The sequence below is a fragment of the Serinus canaria genome, chromosome 4 (genome assembly GCF_022539315.1).
Source record: "Serinus canaria isolate serCan28SL12 chromosome 4, serCan2020, whole genome shotgun sequence".
Taxonomy (NCBI): domain Eukaryota; kingdom Metazoa; phylum Chordata; class Aves; order Passeriformes; family Fringillidae; genus Serinus; species Serinus canaria.
In genome coordinates, this window is record NC_066317.1 from 29748532 (window position 1) to 29770314 (window position 21783).

Here is a 21783-nt window from a genome sequence, read left to right on the forward strand (position 1 = left end):
CCTTTTCCCCTTTCTGGCCCATCCAACACATCCTCTGCTCAGGCCAGGACTGCAGATTGAGCTCCACACTGATAACACCAGTTACACAGAGAAACCTGCAAAATACAGTCTCCAGATTTTGTGCAGTTCCTATAGAGACCATGATACATTAGGATATTTTTATTATGGATTAAAGACTATATTGACTTTCCCATTAATATTAATATTTCTGTGTACTCTTATGTCATCTCTGCAAGGGCTATGGAAAGAACATTTCATCCAGACTTATGAATGGAAAGCGTTGATTAATCCCAGCACTTGGAAACAAATAATCCAAGTTAGTAATCTGGAACATTACAGCAAACTCTGTATGTGCAAAGGAAGCTTAACAGTTCATTTTTTCTTGTTCTCCATGTTTCCTTCCTTCCGTCTTTGACTTAGTTTATAGCCCCTGCAACTGATATGAAATTTTGCAGCTGCTGAGATGACTTGGCTTCAGTTTAACAGCAAATGTTGTCAACCCAAATCTAGGCTTTGTGTGATCTTTCTTTCCATTTCCTATTTCTTTTCAAATTGATTAGTTGCCAGTTTAGGGGATTATCTAAAGCTACCCTAAGACTGTTTGTCTGTGCCAGGGCTCTTCAGCCTGTTTTGTCAGAGGAAAATCCTAAACAAAAACTAATGGGCATGCTAGAAACATGTGAAGGGTGAGAGAGGGTCTGAGTGTCAAGACGGACTCTTGTGTAGTGCAGGAGGAAGTCAAGAGAGAAAGAGGGATCATCCTAGTGCAGAAAGCAGCTGTGCTGGACATGGTGAGGAGGAGACAGTGCAGAGGGATGAAAAGGGATAACTGAGCTTTTGTGTCAGAGTATTTTTGACTGTGTACTCTTCAGTAATGGTGCCTCCTCTAAGTACATTTTGTGCACACATAGTGTGAAATTGTGTTTTCAGTTACATAGGTCCACCCAGGCTGTTTGGGGAAGTGGGAAGGAGAGCTGTTCCGCTTCAGGACTGTAGGATCACACTAACAGCTGTTTCCATTCCTGAACTAAACTTAGCCATAGTGCTGATATCCCTTGCCACCAATACCTCGTGCCATTGAGATATGTTCTAAATATCTGAGGTGCATGCAAACATTTCTAGGTACAAACCCAGCCACTGAAGCACGGCAGAAAAAGATTAATACTTGAAAATTTTATTCTAAAACTGATTCTGGAAGATCATTTTCATAACATGAACTTTCATCACCTATTTAATTTCTTTCTTAGTACCAGTACTTGAAACTTCAAAGGGACAGTGGCTGATGCTGAATCACAGAATGTCAGAATGGTTTGGACTGGAAGGGACCTGAAAGATCATCTCATTCCAACACCCTGTCTGTGGGCAAGGACATCTTCCACTAGACCAGGCAACTCAAAGCCCCATCCAACCCAGTCTTGAACACTTCTGGGCATGGGGCACGCGCAACTTCTCCAGGCAATCATTTCCTGAAGTTAAAACTTACTGTTTAAAGCAAGGTGTTTAAAAATTGCTTGCAGCCTCCCAAGCAGCCCATCATATGTGCACACATGTTTATACTACAAATCTACCTGAGCACCTGAGGGCTTACCTGTTCTCTTGGTCACTGGCTGTCTACGTTGAAAACAGGAATTCTTCATGAGAGAAACCAGCATGATCCTTTTCAGCTATTGCCTATGAATTATCCATAGCACAGCAACTGCACTTCCCATCAATGGCATTTTCTGAAGCTTTATAGTTCTATAACATTGGCAAGCTTTAGATGCAAAATTAACAGTCAGCATCAACAAAGCAAAACGTATTTACCCAGCTGCTGAGAATGTTTTCCTGATAATAGAGCTGTGAGCTGTGAAAGCCATTTCATGACAAAATACAGCTGGGAACTGCATTTTGTCTTGTATCAAAACATTTTTTTAATGTGCAGATGAATAATGGAAACCAGATAAGAGAGTGATCACATGCTGATCTTTTATGCAGTGTTTCAATCTTGAAATGTTTCATAAAAACTCTTCTTGCTAATGATGTGAGACCCATTTACATTACAGCAAATTGATAAATGGATTGTGCTGTGCTTCTCTTAGATGTGATTGTTGCCTCTTTTTCTCTTCTCCTGTGTTTTTTTTTTTTCAGACAGACAGTTATTTACCTCATAATTCACGTTAAATATGTCAACTGTATATCCAGATCATCTAGGGAAACAGATGATTTCTGCATGCAGCTCAGCCACTGCTAATAAGAAGCACAGTTCACTTCACACTGACAGATGCTGATGGCTTACTGCACAGGAGTACCTAATATTGATCTAGTGGGATTTTCTCTAGGATTACTTTCTTAGTTTTGTTTCTCATTTTCTCCTTAAAATCACAAAGGGATCATTGGAAAACAGTGGGAATATACCAAACCAATTTGTATTCTTCCTGTTCTAATTTGTGTATCCTGCTACTGAAAGAATGTCCTTATATAAAAGTCCTGGTTTTTTTTAGTCTTTTTGATGCAGTCCAGTTAGTGTTCAGCTCATCGGAGAAGGGAAAAAAAAAAAGAGAAGGAAAAATCTCCAGCGATACAGTGGCCATTATACATGCTTAAGCAAACTGGAGTCAGTGCCAAAGCAGGCAGTGGCTTTCCTGTATGCTAATCCATGCACTCAAGATATTCGGTGGATATTCACAGTGTGCTATTCACTCGAGATGTTCACTGGTGGCCTAATTCTGTACCACTCGTATTACCAGCAGGACTGTAATGATTTGTGAAGGAGCAATGCTGAGGGTTTTTCTAATTCTTTACTGCTGCATTATCTCAGTGAGAACACTCTTCTGGCATTGAGCTGCTGTTTTTTATCTGTGGCTTAGTGCTGTGTAATGAATGGCTTTAGCCAGGTCTGGATTTAGCACAGCAAAGTTGTTAAGTGAAACAGAAAGGTGCTAAGTGAGCCTCCACAAAGGAGTCAAGCGGTTCCTTTGCACAATTCAGCACCTCCTCTGCATGCTATCATAGCTGGCTTTAATCTTACCTAATACGGCTAAAAACACTGATGGAATCTGGGCTGCAGAGACTTCCCTGCGTGTTGTACAAATCCTGTTGATAACACTACATATGTATTACAGCTGACCTCTGCTAAAAGAGAAGCTGGCTGTCTAGAGAAGGCTACTCTGTACTGTAGTCAAATGAAACACATAGGAAAAAGAAAAATCCAGAAAGGTACTTAAAACTCCAAATCAAGGGAGTAAAGTTCCTGAGCAGGATTGCAAGTGGGAGAATGGGGTGGTTGTGTTTTGCTTTTTTTAACTTGGGCTAAATGCATTAGTTTGAATAAAGCTGGAGTAATCCTGCAATGCCTTGTAATGAGAATCCTCCCTGAAAGTTATGCTGCCGCCCTACTTGATCTGGAGAGATAGCAGCCAAGTAGAGAGAAATAAAGCTAAACAAGAAAACGGTGCAAATTAGATGTGAGCTCCCAGACTTCAAAGTGGGGAAAGAAAAACTGTTCCCATTTTATTTTCAGGTGGTGCCTTTATCTCCCCATACTAATAGTATGGTGTGGGATACAGTGCTGTTGTCATTATAGAGGATTTCACTTGTTCAAAGTTTTGCCATTAATGAGTGATTTTTACAGACCCCCAAGTGAAGTAGCAGAAAGTAAATAGTACCTGCCTTTTAAATAAGGAAAAATGAAACTTGCACCAGAATCCTGTGATGAACATTTAAATATAAACTGTCTAGTACAGTACTTTGCCTCAGAAACACTCTCCACAGAGATTGGATGTTTCTGTTGTTGTATTGTTTTTTTTTCATTTCTGCCTGAACATGCTTACTGCTGGCCAGCAGAAAAAAACATTGGTGTGCCACCCATTTTTCCAAGTGGATGAACCATACAAGCTACTAATCACAGTGATTGTTGAAACTAATCTTTCAAAGTGAATGTTCAATCAGCCTGGCTTGCACATGTGGAAGTGACTGAACCACTTCTATGCTGCAGGTCCTTGGGTGTGCATTGGGTCTATAGGCTTTTGTCATAGCTTCTGTTCGTGGAAATTTTAGTGTTACCTTCTGGAGAAGTTTCTCTTTGGAACATTATTTGTATTTTTTTTCCCTCTGCCTTTCATTCGCTGTCTCATACACAAACACATGCAGGCACACATACATAATCATGTGTATAGTTATATATTATTTTTTGTAAGATTCCTGTGTCTGTAGGTTGCCAAATGCCCATTATATTTACAGATATAAGGTACGGGATACAGTGCATACACCAGCCTCTGTAATGGAAATTATACTTGCAGCGCTGCTATGCTGCTGTATCATGCTGTATGCACTGGTTTTGCGCAGATACTGTGAGTGGGCAATTGCAGTATTACATATTGAGCTAATGCTCTCATTCTAATACACACTGCTGTGGGTAGTGATTTAGTCCCTTGGCTATGAATTCTTGTGAAATGGACATTTTTTTTTTTTATTACATCTTCTTATCCTAAGATAAACAACTATTACATTTGATATCATTTTGTAACAGAAGAGTCAACAGACCCATAGTTGTTAATTTGCAGATGTGAGAATTCAGCAGTGAATCAAGCAGAATCAAGCATTAAGCTTGATTTATTTGCTTGCCCAGTGCTATGTTCTATAATTAACTTTGTCTTCCTTTCACATGGGACAAAAAACATTACATGCTCCTTGGGGAATCATCCAAGTGTGTCAGATTTTAGTACTTAAGTCCCTTTTAATTTAATTTTTCTCCTACACCCTTTGTTACTTAGCATCTCTCACTTAGATTTGCCAAAATGGAACATATTTTTGAGGGGTAGAGATGTGTATTTAGAAAACAAGTTTCAGATATCCATCTTCTTTCTCTTGTCTTTTCATGGTGTTTCATAGAGAAAAGATACAATGATGTGCTAAAGGTTCTTGTGATGTTCATGGTCTCTAAAGTTATAAGGAGGTGATGATAATGTAAAGCCTGTTAAGGAGGACTGGTGGAATATGCATGCAGTTCAAAGGCTGCAGGTTTTGGCAGATATAAGGGCTGTTTTAGGCTGGGGATAATCAAGTCTAAATTATGTGGACTCTGCTGTCCTTAATTTTTTTGGTAAATGCCTAGATAAACATTCTGTCAGAATCTGGGATGAAGTCTTTGAACAAAGTATAATACTTTTCTAGGCTGGAGATGGTAATCAGATTGAGAAAGGAACTAAATTGTAAAATCTTGGTCCTGCACATGATAGGGACCACTTAGGTTTACACTATTGCTATAAAAACATAGCCGGGGGCTAAGCAAACATTCCTTTCTTCTTTAACCGTAGCAACAGAGTGTCTCCCAAGGTACCCGCAGACGGCAGAGATCCCGGTTACTAGAGGAGGCCTCTTAAGTAATTTTTCTGAGAGATTTAGAAAATACTTTCTTATAAACCAAACATTTTGGAGCTGGTTAGCACATAAAACCAAATGGAAGAGTTATTTAATCAATTTCCCAAATAACCTGTAATTAAAGGAATATTCGACAAGTACCTTTTTGCTGCTGACTATCACTTTACTGGTAATTGGCTAGGGTCCACAGAAAAACCAAGTTTATGCAAGTTCTAATTGCTTCAGTGCTTTTTGTTCTGAACTGAAATGATGGACCAGAACTGCTTTACCTCCATATGACAAGGTACAGCTGATGCACCAGAACTTTACCTGTATTAAATAACTCTGTTTCTACTAATCAGCAAGGTCCAGAAAGAGCAAATCTTCCAAAGTCTTACTGCCTTTTGGCAAATTTAGGTATATGCCCCTACACCACAGGATGTCAGACATATTACTGAGATCATGTGCACTTAAGAACAGATCACTTACCATTACAGACAGGTGTTTCCACTGTTGCCTTCTTCCTCCATGCAGGGTTTTAGGTCTTTCTACCAGCAATGAAAGACCTTCCTTTTTTCTTATTAAGCTTGGCTTTTCTCCCAGGAAATGAACTTCAGAGAGATTAAAGAACTCATGCCTTTGTAGAATTAATCAGACCCATTTGATTAGATGCTGCTGCCTTTCCAAATTCATGACAAGTTTTTAACTTGTATTTTGTTTAAAAATTCAAGTCCCTCAACACTCTTTACAACTCTTTCATTAATGAAACACACACACACGTGCACGCACACACACACACACATACACACACACACACACACACACACACACACACACACACACACACACACACACAATAACGCTTCTCAAATTTTAAAGGTGAATTTTTGTTAATTGACTATCTGTCCACCTGTCACACAAGATTGCTGTGCAGTATATTCATAACTTGTATTTCTTTGCAGGATGACCTTCTTTAGAAATACACACAGGGATTGGAAAGAAGGAATACATTATTCTTTGAAAGCGTCCTCAGAAGCAAAACAATTGTCTTTCTGGATTTAGAGATCTCACTTATTCTGTCTCTTTAACAATAAAATTTTTGTTCCATTCTATTTATACTTGCAAAACTTAATATTGGATCTTGGTCTGATTTTCCATTTTGGTCTTCATTGTGGATTTATGTGGATAGCAAGAGACTACAGACATAACTTGTGATCCATGTACTCGTGGGATTTTAATATTTCACTGGTTGAACATGTCATTTATTACAGTTGAGGTAAGAAAATTTTATGATTATCCATTCCTATATCAAAGGTCTGTCTACTTCAACATTCCATGTCTGCACTAAAAGAACATGGCAAGCCTATAGTGGTATTTCTGTGGACAGCTTTCTTGCTCTGTAGCTGTGTGTTGCTGAGAAGGTTCCTGAGTTATGAGTAACAGCTTTCTATTTATATTTAATAGTCCTCAATGGATTCTTGTGCTAATGATCAGTGTGTGGAGTGACTCTTGGCCTGCAACTCCACACCAACTTTTGGATGTTGCTTTATACACCGAGTCCACTTACACTAGGAAGGGAGCAAGTTGCTGTGGAAATTTAAGAAAACAGAAACACTTCTTCCTGACTACCAACAGAAAACTGGGGAAAGTTTAGCCTTTAAAATTATTATTAAATACACTGTGATTTAAGCACATTTCCCATTAATTCTCTGCTACCTCTGGAACTTCATTTTACTATTTCAAAGTTAAAAGTGCATCATTGAATTTCAGCAGCTATACAGCAAAGTAGTTGCAAACAGAAAGAAAAGATCCCAAATAGGACTAAAAACTCAGGACGCAAAAATCAATACCTTTCTTTTTCAAATAGTGTTGAAATTTTTGCTGTAAAGGGTTTTTATTTCAATGTGACCATGAACAGAAATGAAATGGAAGACACATAAATGAGCATGAGAAACAGAAATGAGTTTTTTCCAGAAATAAATTCCTCTATTTACTCCAAATATAGACAATTTCATATTTATCTTCCTCTGTTGTGATCTATCCTTACACATTTTGCTTTAATCCAAGAATTATAGTATCTATCTTCTCACATGAAATGCAGAGAGACGAAACTGTAAGGGCAATGAGATCCTTATCTGAGCATTTCTGATCCCTGCCCAGATGCGAATCACTAAACCACGCTTGTGAGAAATGCTGATATTTTATTTTCAGCCACTGGAAACTCTTGTGCTTTTAGTTTGTGGTGTTTGTTTTGGTTTTTGGTTTTTTTTTTAAGTGGTTCGGTTTTTTTGTGGGTTTTTGTTTGTTTGTTTGTTTTTGTCTACTCATTTTGTCTACTCTGAACACTAAAGAGTTAAAGATGCATGACTCAGCTTTGCTGTCTCATTCATTCTGGTGAGACAACCTTTGAAGCTTCAGGTGAAGGAGAAGCTTGTCATCCTACCCTAAGTCCTCTTCCAAGAGCTAAATGCTATCACTTGCTAGCACCAGCCACCCAGACTCCTTTTCATCAATTTGCAATTAAGCAATAGAAATCAGTAAGGTGCTGCTGTCCCAGCCTGAGAGCAGCTAGGGAAAACTATTGCTGCCTTCCAGCTGCTTCAGGAAAGCCCACCTGCTGCACTGGAATTCTCCCAGGAGTTATCACTCTACCTCAGAGGCACTGCAGGGAGGAAAAGGCACTCAGTGTCAAACTGTGTCACCTCCTCCTGTCCATCTGTGCTGGGGACCTGCAGTAAGCCTGCAGAGCCCTTCTCCTCGATGTGCAGCAATCAATTGCATAAATGGCTGATAAGGCAGGAATCCCTTTGTGGCCTAATCTGTTAATTAGAATCCTTAATCGTAGGGCTACTGATTAATTAATTGGGAGTGATCTGGCTCAGCAGATTTCAGTCTCTAGCTAAGATTTTATGGCAAAGAATCTGATTGATGAAATCAGAATAATCTCTCTTATGATTCACAAAGTATCAAGTCTCTCAGCTAATAAAATGCATACAAACTGAGGATATCACTGCAAATATAAAGTGCTTTCTGTATTATCGTCTTTAAAATGCTGTATTAGAAAGTTTTTCTTATTTCTTTCTTGTTAGCTGTTTCACCAGCAATCGTCCTGGGTCATTTATGCTAATGCTGTCACCACTTCTTTATTAGCTGGTGTGTTTTACTGTAATTCCCTAATTTTTAGAGTTCCATCTTATGAGCTATGCACAAAATACAGCTCCAGTTGACACAAGTATCAGGCTGCTATTACTATTATGCTATTACTGTTATGCTACATTTGCACAGGGAATATCCATTTGTTTTTATTTTCATCCTACTCCAAGATTTCAGTTTCGTTTTACTCCTGAAATTCTAGCAAGTCTAGGATTTTTCAAGAAACAGAGCCTGAAAGCTCAGTGCTAAGAGTCCTAGACATTGCCATTGTGTTTACACAAAGCTTTTAAGCCTTGTCTTGTATTAGTCAATGCTTTTGTTAAGCTGCTTGGCCTTGTCTATACAGAAGCCCTCTTGAATACATTCAGCAGTCAAACTTTGGGGGTTTTTAAGTGTTAACATTTGGGGACTAATATTAAATATAATCTTTCCTCTGAGGAGGGACAGTGGTTTATTGATCGTAACAGTGGTTAATTGATCTTAACAAAGGTGATAAAAGCCAGCTGAAAGAATAGTTCAAGTAAACTCTCTTGTGTGCTTTAAAAGGTATTTGGAAAACCGTTTAGTAATTGACGTAACTTTAAAGTATCAAAGGATGATTATGATTGTGGTCTATTTTCTATTTCAATCTGATCTAACATCAACCTAACCTAACCTGGATTCTGGATCCTTTTTTGAGCAGCTGTTTGGACTATATTGCTTCTGGGAGTCCCTTCTAATCTTTATTGCATTATAGTACCCATTTTGATTTTGCATGAACAGGATAGCATTAATTGCATTAAGCCTATTTGTGGTGCAGAGTAGTCTGAGCTCAAAGTTGAAGACAGAAGCAAGTATTATTGTTATGATAAAAGATTACTCCTTTTGCTCCACTAAATCTTTTCTTCTGCTAAAAAATAGGGCCATTTCCATTATCTGTTCACTTTGAAGGTTATCCCATGAATGTGAGTGGAAAATCTGTGGAAGAAATGAACACTGACATGAACAAGGATGACAGAGCAATGTGGCCTGACAGATTTTCGCAGTTGTAGTTCTTTTTTGGGGGATAAGTATGTACAAACCAACTCTGTTTTCTACATGTGTGGCCATTATTTGAAAGTATTTGACTTTTTTTTAATCAGAAAAAAATCAGATTGTAGATGGTTAGCAAAAGATTAATATTGTGCTTGCTGTTTGTAGCATGTGAGTGGTCAGTCAAATAAGAGGGGGCAAATTCTGCGCCCCAGAAGAATGCATCTCTATTTTCTCAGTACTGAGGTTACTGGTTACTTTTGATCTATTTAGCCAGCTCCTTAGACATCCTTTAAAAGTATTTTCTAGAAAATATTATCAACACTTCTTTGTATATTTAGGCTTAGCCCCATGAGCTCAAAATCTACAGTTCTTTGCAGTAAAAGTCTTTAATACCATTGTCCTCCAGAAAGATACACAATTTATGTCGTGACTGCAATGGGTGTCTGTACTTTAATCTTCTTGTTGGGTTTACAGTTCACATAGAATAGGTAAAAGACAAATATAAATATGTCAGACATGAACAGTTTATGAGAAACACAAAACCTTTAAGAACATTGCACTCACTTCAGAGAACATAATAAAAGAAAAAAAATGTAGTATATGGAATACTGTTAATAGAATTGCAAACAGAAGTGTTTAAAGCACATTTAAGTACCAGTTTCCAAGATCTGTTTATATCAACATTACCCTTGCCTTTTTATGTCTGGTATTTCACTTGAATCTTCTTTATAGATTTTGCTGCTTGCTACAGATTACACTAAAAAGTCACTGAGAGTCAAAGTTGAAAAACTTCCTCAGCTGCTTTTGTCTCCTCCTAACATTTTGCATGTAATATGATTGGGAAGTTTGATCTTGTCTTTGTACTTGAACTGAGAGACCCCATGTTTTTTTCCCCAAGGTCCTTATTTTCAGAGCCATGCTACAGTTTTATTTATTTATTTATTTATTTTCCCTGGGTTCTGTATATGATTCTCCTTTTAATGGAGAAAATACAGGAGTAAAGAGGTGAATTTCTGAGTACAGAAGTAATATGGAATTGCTCCTCCATAGGCTGAGTCAAATTCATCAATGTGAGTGAGTCTGTGTGCTTTGGTAGGTTTTGTGGGGAAGAGGACAAATTCAGGGAGGGGATCAGGGCTGGAGATGGACTTTTTTCTCATGACAAGAGTGCAGAAAGGATACATGCTCAGTAGTAAAAGCTGGAAATGCTCTTTGCTTCCAACCTCTACATATGAAAGAAACCTAATGAAAGCTCAGATCAGCACCTCAATGGACAAATCACATGCTGTGATATTTGCTTTTTGAATGCTCAGCTACTGATGGATATGCTTGTTAATATTTTTGAGAGTGTATCCAAGAGCGTGTGTGTAGAATACAACCCAAGGAAACATAGAATCATTTTTGGCAGAGCTCATTGTGGTCTGATGTATGCACAAAATATCAAATCTTAGTTACTTGCATTATCAAATAGACTATGTACTTGATTCTTAAAAGTTGCATGATAAATTAAACAGCATTATCTGATTTGGAATTGCTTCTTGATCTGTGACAGGTGGCATTAGTGTACAGGTGCTTGGGCTTTTTTTTTATACTAAGTTTTTGTCCTGAAAGGTTTCTGCAAACATTTCGGGAAAAAATAGAGAGAATAGAGAAGAAAATCAATTTATTTTAAATAAAAAATTGGGAACCCAGGTGTGCACTTACTGGTTTAATGACAGAAGTATCTGTTTCAGAACATCTCTATCAATTTAAGTGAAAATGGACCAGCTGGAAAAAATTAAATCAGCATGAATCATACATCCAAAAGGTCAGGGATCTAAAAATACACATCCCAAGAAAAAGATTAAAAAGTGTGTATGCCATCTAAAATCATCAAGTAAAAATTAAAATCCTTCTAAACATTCTAAACTTAGGACATTAATTAATTTGAAAGTAATTTGGGAAGAGGCAAAAAGCCACCCTGTGATGTCACTTTCATTATATGGAACACAGCTAAGGAGATAAAAGAAGATCATGCAGAGCCCAGGAGAAGATTAAGCCTCTTTATCTCTCTGTGGGAGGGGGGAGAGCATAAATACAGGTGGTATTTGGTGTTCAGAGAAGATGCAGGAACTCAGAATAACTGAGTTTTAATGTGCACTTCTGTCTCTGAAGTGCACTGAAGCATAACAGGAGACGCACACAGGTGCCCAAGATCATTAAGTCACCCCAGTCAGTCAAAATTAGAAAGCTAACAAATAAAATCAGGTCCCTCTTTTTAATAAAGTTCCAAATACGAATTTCAGAAGGAGAAGGAACAAAACCAAGTTCTGGTGGATGCTGTACCTTCTTGCCACATGTGTGCAGTAAGAAAGAAAATTCTGTGCAGGTACCTTTGAAGTCAAAGTCTTATTAGCAAAGCCTACAGACATTCTAAAAGCAGATTGTACAACATTTTGTCAAAAGTGGATTGTATGTATGTGCATACCAGAAATTCCCAAAGGGCACTAATTTGCCTTTCTTTTTCCTGTGGTAAAATATCACAACACCATCAAGCACTGGCAGAACCAAAGACTGAGATGCCACTTGCTGGCCAAACAAAGATTGGACACAGGGCTCACAGGGAAATGACACATGCATTTCCCATAAAATTTTTTCTAGAAAATATGAGTCTTGTTTAATTTTATCAGTAAACAACTCCTTATTTTCTTAGCCATTCAATTACAGTGGAAGGGGCAGATGGACTCACACTAAGCTGTTGTCAATAATATGCCATTAAATTCAAGGGAATATGACTGATTTGCACTAATACCTTTAGCAGGCCCAGAATATTAATAGAAAGGTTTGATAATTTTTCTCCTGCCTGCCAGTTGCCTTGGGTCTGTTTTAAAACCACATGTACATGCATCTCCCTCTCTCTACCTCTTCTTTCTTTGCATCTCATAATATCACATTGTGGGGGCACCTTCTGTGTAATGCAAATTCTTAACTGCAAAAGTCCTTAATGGATTTAATTACTTTCCCTTATTTCTTGGAGTGTCCATTTCTACTTGATGTCAGGGGGTATCCTTCTTCTGGTAAGTTTATTGACCTCATTATTTTGTTTGTATTTATTTTTAGTTTTTCTCAAAGAAAGGTAGGAGGGCACATAGAAGGAGGAACTATTGCCATAAAAACTCTTTGGGGTGATAGAGATTAAGGGGCTTTGCACCACTTTCTAAAGATGGATAAATTCCAAGTTTATTTAATTTCCCCTGGCAGTCCTTTTTACTGCCTCATCTCCTTGACTGTGCGCTAACAACCTATTTGTAAATCCGAGATTAGACCGGGTGGTGAATCACTGCACCAGCAAGCAGGAAGCAAAATAGAAGCAGAAGGTCAAGCAGAGGACAGTTGCTTTACAAAGAGGGAAGATGGTGTTGGAGAACACCAGAAAACTGAATGGAGGAGCTATAGAAGGGAAGTTGAAAATAACATTATTTTGAGATTATCAAAGGCTCGATTTAGCAGCTCCTTCAGTGAGGTTGTGATAGACATGTACATATTTGGTGAAGACTGAGAAGATGCATTAATCTATAAGAATGAAACAGTGTTTTAAGAAATAAAGCAAATTATCCTAATTATGTACAAGCATATGTGTTATTGTTTCTGTTTGTTGATACAGCTATCATTGGCAGGATTCCTCTCTCAAGTGACTTTCTGAACTACATTCCCAAACTGGCACATTTTGTTGTGGGCAGAATCATGTAAAAGAAATAAAATGTTGATTTCCTAATTGTTTAGAATATTTACGGCGTAGTTTCTAAAGCATGGAAGACCAGTGTGACGTGATGGTTTTTCTATTCTTTCTGGTTTTCTAAAAATATAAATATTTGTATTATTCGTGTCTTCATAACAAAAATGTCTTTTCAATACAAAACACAGCATTAGAGGATCAGTCATGATCTGCAGCACAATAAACAATTCCTTTTTCTGCTTTTACTTTTGGACATTGATTTTTTTCAGTAATTTTTATAGCAATTTCTCAAACTTAGCTTGCACTGTAAAGTTTTTGTCCTAAGTTCTTGTTGATTAAACCCGCTTTCTGTCTCCAAAGCAAAACTGCCCCTGCAAATGACAAAATTCTTCATTCAACAATGACAAGAAACAGCAACACTTTCAGCCAAAGAAGTTAAATGAAGAAAAAGAAAGAATAATCTATTGCTTCTCTCCAAAACATATCTGTTCTGACAAAAAAGTTCCAGCCTTGTTGGGATTGCCCCTGCCAAAAGTGAGAGAAGACACCATTTCAGACTGAAAAAAAGGATGCTGGCAGCACCCAGTAATGATGAACTTATTCAGGAGAGGAAAAGGGACCCTTCAGATAATAAGGAGGACTTCAAATCAGAGATATCTGGGCTGGTGCATAGAATCCATGACAAGAACCCACATTCAAGTCATGGGCAGGCTAACAACATTTAGCAGCCAGTGCTCATCTCCACCTACTTCCTTTCAGTAGTTTGGTGCCACTCTGACAGTCCTTTCTCTTCTCACAAGCACCTCTCCAGAGACTCTCACGAGTACCTTCATGTTTGTGATGTCTCAAATTACGGAAGAGCCCCAAAGCAAATATAATCCTTTTCAAATTTTCACCAAGATAATTTTATTTTTCCTCCCTTGATATTTTAGTCAATGGGCATATTTGCATTTTTCAGAGTCGGAGTCTCTTACTAATAGACCTTGATTAGAAAATCAGAAGAAGCAAGGTAGCTTACATCCCCTGTGTTTCTCAAGTGTAATTAGTAGGAAGTGGGGGTGCAGGAAATGATTTTTGAGTGTTCTTGAGTCCAAGAAAAACCACAAAGGGTTAATTTAGAACATGGCTGGAAAAAAGCAGAAAGTACAAGACAAATATGAGAAGAATGGTGAAAGCTGTAGGAGGTCTAGAAAGTGTGTAACAGGCCTTTTAGGAATAAGACAAATAATTAGAAGGAAACATGCACTGGCCTGTGGGACAAAATAGAGGCTGTGTTGGAAAACACTTCACACACATATTAGTGTTAAGCTGAAGTATTAATATTCAAGTTCATGAGGTCTGAAGGGTATTGCTGCTTGCACATTGTTAGTCACAATTTAACTTTACTTTCAAATCATGAACAAGGTTATGAGTATGACATTCCTGTTTATGCATATTTACAGGCTCTTACCATCCTCTTTACTCTGTTTGTTGCAGAGAGTTATGAAAAATCCAAAGCCAAGCCAGTTATGCAAACAACTACTCAAAGAAGTGGTGGAATCATCATCTGGAAGTGTTCAAAAGGCCTGTGGATGGGGCACTTGGGGACAAGTGAATATGGTGGTCCTGGATTAATGTTCGGCCTTGGTGATCTTAGAGGTCTTTTACAACCTAAACAATTCTATGACTCTATGATTGTAAGACAGTGAGGTCCCATATGGTCACAAAACAAGGAATATTGAACAATTTCTTGCTGTTTCCTTCAGTACAACATACAATGAGCATCAGATTGAATAATTTAACTCTTCAAAGGAAACTCATTATTTAGTTCCTTGGAAACTTCCCAAATGTTTGTAGAACTTCTTACCAGAACTTGTAGTGGATAGTAAAATTGTACAGGGTTTCAAAAACAACAGCACAAATTACTGGAAAAGCAATTAATCATAGACAATGAAATACAATGTGAAAACCTCCGACTTAGGAAGTCCTAAGGCTGGAAAGATGTTCAGAAGACGTGCCAGCACTTGCCTGCTCTCCTTTTTTACTCTTCTCAGCATCTGTTGCTGACCACTGTCAGAAAAGTATGAGTCTAGTTAGAGCTTTTATCTGGGCCAGCATAACTGTTCTTCTGTTCCCATGTGCTCAGAGGCACAATGTGGTGAGCTGGGCTAGGTTGTGCTATATGCTTTTGCCTCTTCCAAAATTATTTCAAGTCTCCCTGTTGTTCCTCCTGCCACAGTCCTGGCACACCTGACTGACAATCTGTTCCCATGCTGGGCTTATCCACCTCGATCTCAGCCTTTGGTAACTGTCTTGGACAGACAGAGACAAAGTTTGGGTATGAAAGACGAGGGAGGCTGTGCCTCCATATGGCTGTGAGGATACTGTGCTATGCCAGAGCAGATTGAGCCCATGTAGCAGTGCTGTGGGAAGAATATATTCACTTCCTGGCCTTTTTTGCCCCAAGTGAATCAACATCTGGGCTGAGGGCTGCAAAATGAACAAGCTCCATCTGCTGTCACCAGTGTCTCTGTGCCAGAGGACATTTCAACCTTCATGAAATTTGGGATCACTGTTGATTTTCCTGGGTTCGTAGTGCAGTATAATAACATGGCACATTCTTTAACACTAGCTTCCTGCTGCTCTGTTGTGCCGTGCTGAGCATCAAATGTCTAGGACATCTTGCCCTTTTCATGCAGTGCCATCATCAGCTGCTCCACTTTGTGTCCAGCTCAGCTTCACTGGCTACCTTGGGAGTAGAGCCTGTGGGGGTTTTTGTTGTGAGCAGGCTCTGCTATGTAATTTATGTCTCTGGGACCCTATTTCTGGTTGAGCAGCTGAACGTGAAATGGGAAAAGGTATCATGGAAATCTACAACAGAAATGTGAATGTCAAAGAATGGGAAAAACATGGTGGGCCAGAAAAAAGGGAATTATGAGAATTTGAACTCGAACTCCTTGTTCACATCTTAGAACATGCTTCAGGATGTCCCTGAGGAATTGGGCTTGGCAGAGTGGTTAGGGTCAATAGAAAGTGTGTATACCTCATGTTTTTTTCCAAAATGGACCTTTAAATAGAGGGGTATTTGGCACTGGCGAAGGCAGTTCAGCAAGTATGCCTCTGCCTTTCCAGTGCAATGTGTACAAGTTGTAATCAGCTCAGAGTTCTGCCAGAAGAACTTTCTGTTGTAGACATGACCTCAGTCCCTTACAGCAAGAAACACAGGCTAATATTTGTGCAACAGAACTATGCGTGCAAAAATCTCTCCTGCAACCATACAGGCATGTGAGACTAAATAACCAGTTAGATGTGATCTGACTGTTCATACAATCCCAAGAACTGTGTATATACAGAAACCATAATCTACTTAGAAAAGGTATAATCATGCTTTCTTGCACATAATATTATGACATTTCTGGAGGAAGCTACATTTACCTTCTTATTTCTATCTTACTTTTCCTTCTCAAGAAAGGGCTAGTTTTTGTCTGCCTTCAGTAACACCTTGACCATTTAATAAAAAGGTATCATGTGATCATGCTGCTTTTGTTATTTATGATAAACGTATGATACTATTTCATTGTTTTATTACAAAGCTTTCTGGTTTTCAGACATAATTTCTTCCTGTATTCTGCATTCTGCTAAGCATCAGTTATAGGTACTGCCTCATGTACATGGTACAAACTCTTTTTATCTGATTAAAGCAGATTAAAGTGGAAAACCATGAGTACTAAATTTAAATGGAAAAAGTACTTTTTGATCAGAAGAGATATCATGTCCCTCCCTCCTGTGATTAGAAGAAGTGACATGTCTTTGCCACTGGCTGACTTCTGTGTGTCACTTGTGTTGCCAGCAGCAATAGTTTTATGTGCTGATTCTAATGAGTCGCGACACATATTGTTAATTATTCTGACATCAGTTTTTCTTGTGGACAGACATTGTACTTAGCATTAATAAAGTACCAGCCAAATACTTTGCTGTATTTCTGTTTTCAAAGAAGGTTTTTCCACAGAAAATATATTGAAAAGCAGCTCCACATTAGGAATGCAGTTTCACCTCTATATTAGGATGAGCATGTCATCATAATTATTTTGGGGTAACTTGGGAATGTGCAGTAGGCTAACATACATGGAAATGACACACTGAAAACACATTTATGAAAACAGAGGACTGGTATCAGAGTGATATAAATACATACCAGACAAATGACTTTGTTTTTTATTACAAAAAGCTACAGATGAAGTCAGAATAATGAAGACATGCATTTGGGGAAGTGAGGGAGCAGTTTAAGCAGGCAGTAGGAGGCCTTCATTCTGCTGGTTTATGATCAAACAACTTTAATCAGCAGCCCATCTCCTTTGGCATGTAGAACTGAAATACCTTTAAAAAAAAAAAACAAAAAAACCAAACCTGAAAAAATACCATCAGCAAGGTTATTTAGGGAATTCAATGTAAAATGATAGTTTTTCATTTTCCCACTGAAAGGAACATATTGTGTCCTGAGATCCTGTTGAGTCTCACTTTCTTACTACAGTCTTTTAGAGTGGTGCTGGGAGCTGGTTTTCCTGACGGGAATAATTTTCTCTTGAACGTCAGAAGCCACTGCTTTTATCATGTTTTCAGTATTCTTACTTGGTACCGTACAAAATGTGGCTGCCTTGGTTAGCTGAAAGGAGAATGGAAGGAGAGAACATTTTCCTTTTATGTAAGCTGTAACATCAAGGAATAGCCTCTCCAACATATACCATAGCCTCGTGGGTAGGCAGTGTACATCTGTGGAGAAAAATAAAATAATTCAATAGAAAGCAAACTTTAGTCTTTTTAAAAAACACATACCCTCTGCTTTGTTTCTGTAAACCTAGAAATAACTGATCTGAATTTCAGTCTTGGATTACATGTGAAGGCCCAGAAAAATGGTCTGGCTTTATCCAACCACCAATTTTGATGTAATTGCTGCTGTTTTTCACGGTTGCTCTATATTGATTTCTGTACTTCAAAGGGTTTCTCTTGCTGTCCTGTGCAATAGCATGGAATTACAAAAGATGCTATGACTATAAATCCCAACAATCAGATTTCTGCACACATGGATATTTAGCTTTGCTTATCTTCTTTTGACCCAGGATCAGCCCTTCCCTGAAATGCTATTCATGCCAGAGAGCTAATACATAAATAATAGATTTAAAAAAATGTATAAATAACTCTCCTCCCTAAGCAGACATAAAAATAAACACAAGCCATAGCTGAAATATGCCTAAATAAAATCTCTTTTCTAAATCCTTTTAGAAATCCTTTAAATACACCAGTTATTTGCAAGACTTGCTTTTCTTAGGGATTCATGAGTTTGTAAGTCAACTGTTGGTATCAGATGGAAACAGAGGTACTCCTTTTTTCTTATTTGCATACTGCAGTTCATATTTTAAAGAATACACAAAGAATATTTTAAAGAAACACAATGAATACTTTCAATAGGGAAATGAACATGGCACAACTAATCCCAGCAATGCAGGTACATCCTCTTGCTCCCTGTTATAGTTATTTGTGGTTTTATTCTCCCTTAAACATTTTTACATCAAATTACTGGAAACATCAGTTTATATCTAATCTAGGAGTTTGCTCATGGTATTCAAGGCTATAACTTACAGCTGCAGTCAAATCATTTAGAAAATATAAATTTCATAATGGGAAAAATCCTGTTTTTTAAAATTTTGTGCCAAACTCCGTTTGGAGGCCATGGAGGAAGAGGAGAGCCCCAAAGCCATGAAACCAAGAGATGAGTAGGACTGTCAGCAGAGAAATGACACAGCATCAAACCCCTCCTCTGCCTGACACAAATAAATAAATTGAACTTCATAGAAGTTCGTAGGAAATGAACTAAGTTTAAGGAATAGAATATGGTCTTGTCAAAATTTTAACCTGGATGTGAGGAAGCACATTCAGTGTGCAAGTGAATTTTTTGTCTGACCAATAGATTTCTATAAAATGCTTTGAAGTTGCTAGAACAGGAATTTTGACACAATATTTTTCTAGGTTCATTGTTTTCTTTTGTTTGGTTTCAGTTGGGTTGGGTTTGATTTTGCTTTGTTTTGTTGGTCTGTTTTTAAAGAAAGTCTTTAGCTTATTTAAAACCTAAGTAGTATCTCTTGGCTTGGTTTTTGTTTTTGTTGCTCTTAGGTTTATTGCATTAGACAAAATGAATCAGATTATTTCTCTCAGCTTTGTACCTTTTGATAAAGGTCAATGTTTAGCTATTGAATGTGTTGGAAAAAAGATACACGTGGCATTTTGGGCTATTGATCTGTTTATAACGTATCATTGTGGCCTCCAGTGCATTAATTTCCTTAATAGCCCACTTTTAGGGCTGTTGTCAAAGTAGGAAGGAATGTTTTATATCTTTCCTAAGTTTCTATGTCCTTTCCTTCTGCCTACATTTCAACACCTGACAAAATCTTTTATCTTTGGATTTGGGCTTTCTGTATTCAGGAGTAGTTAGTTGGTCTGTAGCCCTTTTTACTCCATCTCTTGCGCCTTGAAGAATTTAGCACCATATCAACTTTGTTGTTATCCAGTAAACACTTACTGTGGGGAGATGAGATGCTGAAAATAATGTAAAAATTAAATATTCATTGACTTGAAGGTTAATTTGACTAGGAGTGTGTGTGTGTAGGCGGAGTATGGTTTCAAGCTCTATAGTAAGTAGGTTTTCAAATTATATAAGTGACAGGCTGATTTCAGAGCTATCATTTCATCTGACCAAGAATGGAAATGGAAATGAATACACAAAAAGAAAAAGTTCTTATGAATATACTGTCTCACTTATGCTAATAGAGAAAATCTGTACAATTCAGATAACAATGGAGTTAATCCATATTAACATGTTATAACAGGGATCAGGGTGAGGGTTCTACTGATTTGGTCCTTGGCACCTGCATTTAGTATTTCTAAATACCTGGGATGAAAGGTTGAATTTTTTGTTTGTGCAACTTCCATGGTAAAGCTGAGAGTGCTGGCAGGGAGAATTAATCCAAAAGTTATTCATATGGCCTCCATTTGAAATTTGCTCTGTAGAGTAGAAAGGTGCTTCTATGGAAAATGTAGACCAACATTCTGAACATGGATTAAAAATAAAAAACTTCAGAGAGTTTTGCAATACGTGGGGACTCCAGACACAAGAGTAGGAGTGAAAAACAAAAAGAAATAATCAGAACACAGCACCATGTGTTGGCAGATGGATAAAAAGAGGGGCTTCCAAGGCAAAAAGATCTGAAAGCCCAGAGATCCAAAGTAAACTTTCAAGTTTTGGTCTCAGTTCTGCTGGAGACACTAGCAGCTTAGAAATTAGGATACAGTTAGCCGCTTCCCCAGCCTGTTCCTGGGGGCAATTCATAGTTGTTTTTAATTACATCAATGCTGTTGGTCTAAAGAATTAGGAATTTTTTTCCATTCCTCTGTACTAGCTTTTAGCGTATTTACAAAATGTGGTCAGGAAGAAGATTAAAAATAGATCTTCTAATACTGAAATGTACTTGTTACTTTCAGTTAGGAGCTCCAACTTTTGTTTAGTGCTCTGTCTAGAAGAGAATTTGATTTGTTTTAAAGGAGCATTGCATTTTATGGACTATGAGATCTTGTGTTCATCTCAGAGGCTTGTATTTTCACCAGTGACACATCTGACACATAGTTCACTCATCATTGGAAGTAATTGCTTACTTTAAAGTACTGTTTTCCGCAGTATGTGTAAAGTGTTGGCTCCACTTATCCCCAGAGGTTACCTAAGGCTGCTGAATTCTTTCTCTGTGCATCTTCCAGTTTTGTGATGCTTGTGGTAATTAATGGCTGATGTTCTTTCACTAGATAGCTCTCTCATATTTTCCATGTTGAGTGCTCCTATGCATGCATCTGAGGTGCCCTGTAAATAAAAAAATCCTGGCAAAAATTCAGCCGCTTAAAAATTATTTCTCACTCATCATATAAGTTCAATCTTTGTATTATGTTCCCTCTAAGATAAATATTTGAGTTGAACGTAATAAAATCTCATCTTAACTTTCTGCCAAACTGTCAACAGTGAAGTTTGTTCCTGCCTTCCTCTCAATGTCTGAATGTGTTTTTTTGTATGCAGACACATGCACAAGCCTTTATCTCTGTGTAATGATTAAACATGCAGGGTATTCTTTCTTTTTTACAAGCGACTTAGGAAGGTTAAAGAAGTTAAAATTACAAATAACATAGAAAATTTAAATTAAAATTAACATGAAGACCAAATAACCATCACTTGAACTGGAGAAGGACTCCACATGCTTTATTTTGTCTCAGTGGTGTTGCTGTCAGGATAAAGCACAATGGTATGATTTCTCCCCATTCCTTTTAACTCTTGTTTTACTTTAAGGAGGAAGGCCCATTATTAGTTTCAGGATGTAATGTTCCTAGTCTGGGGAAAAAAAAGAAGAAAGCTGAGTATAACAGAAAAATTAAGATTGTCCTGAAGGGCAAAAGTCAAGATAATAAACAGTTTTTAAGGAACTCAATAACAGACAAAAATGACAGGGTTACCAGGCATGTGATGATAGACCAGGGGCTAATGGGTTTAAACT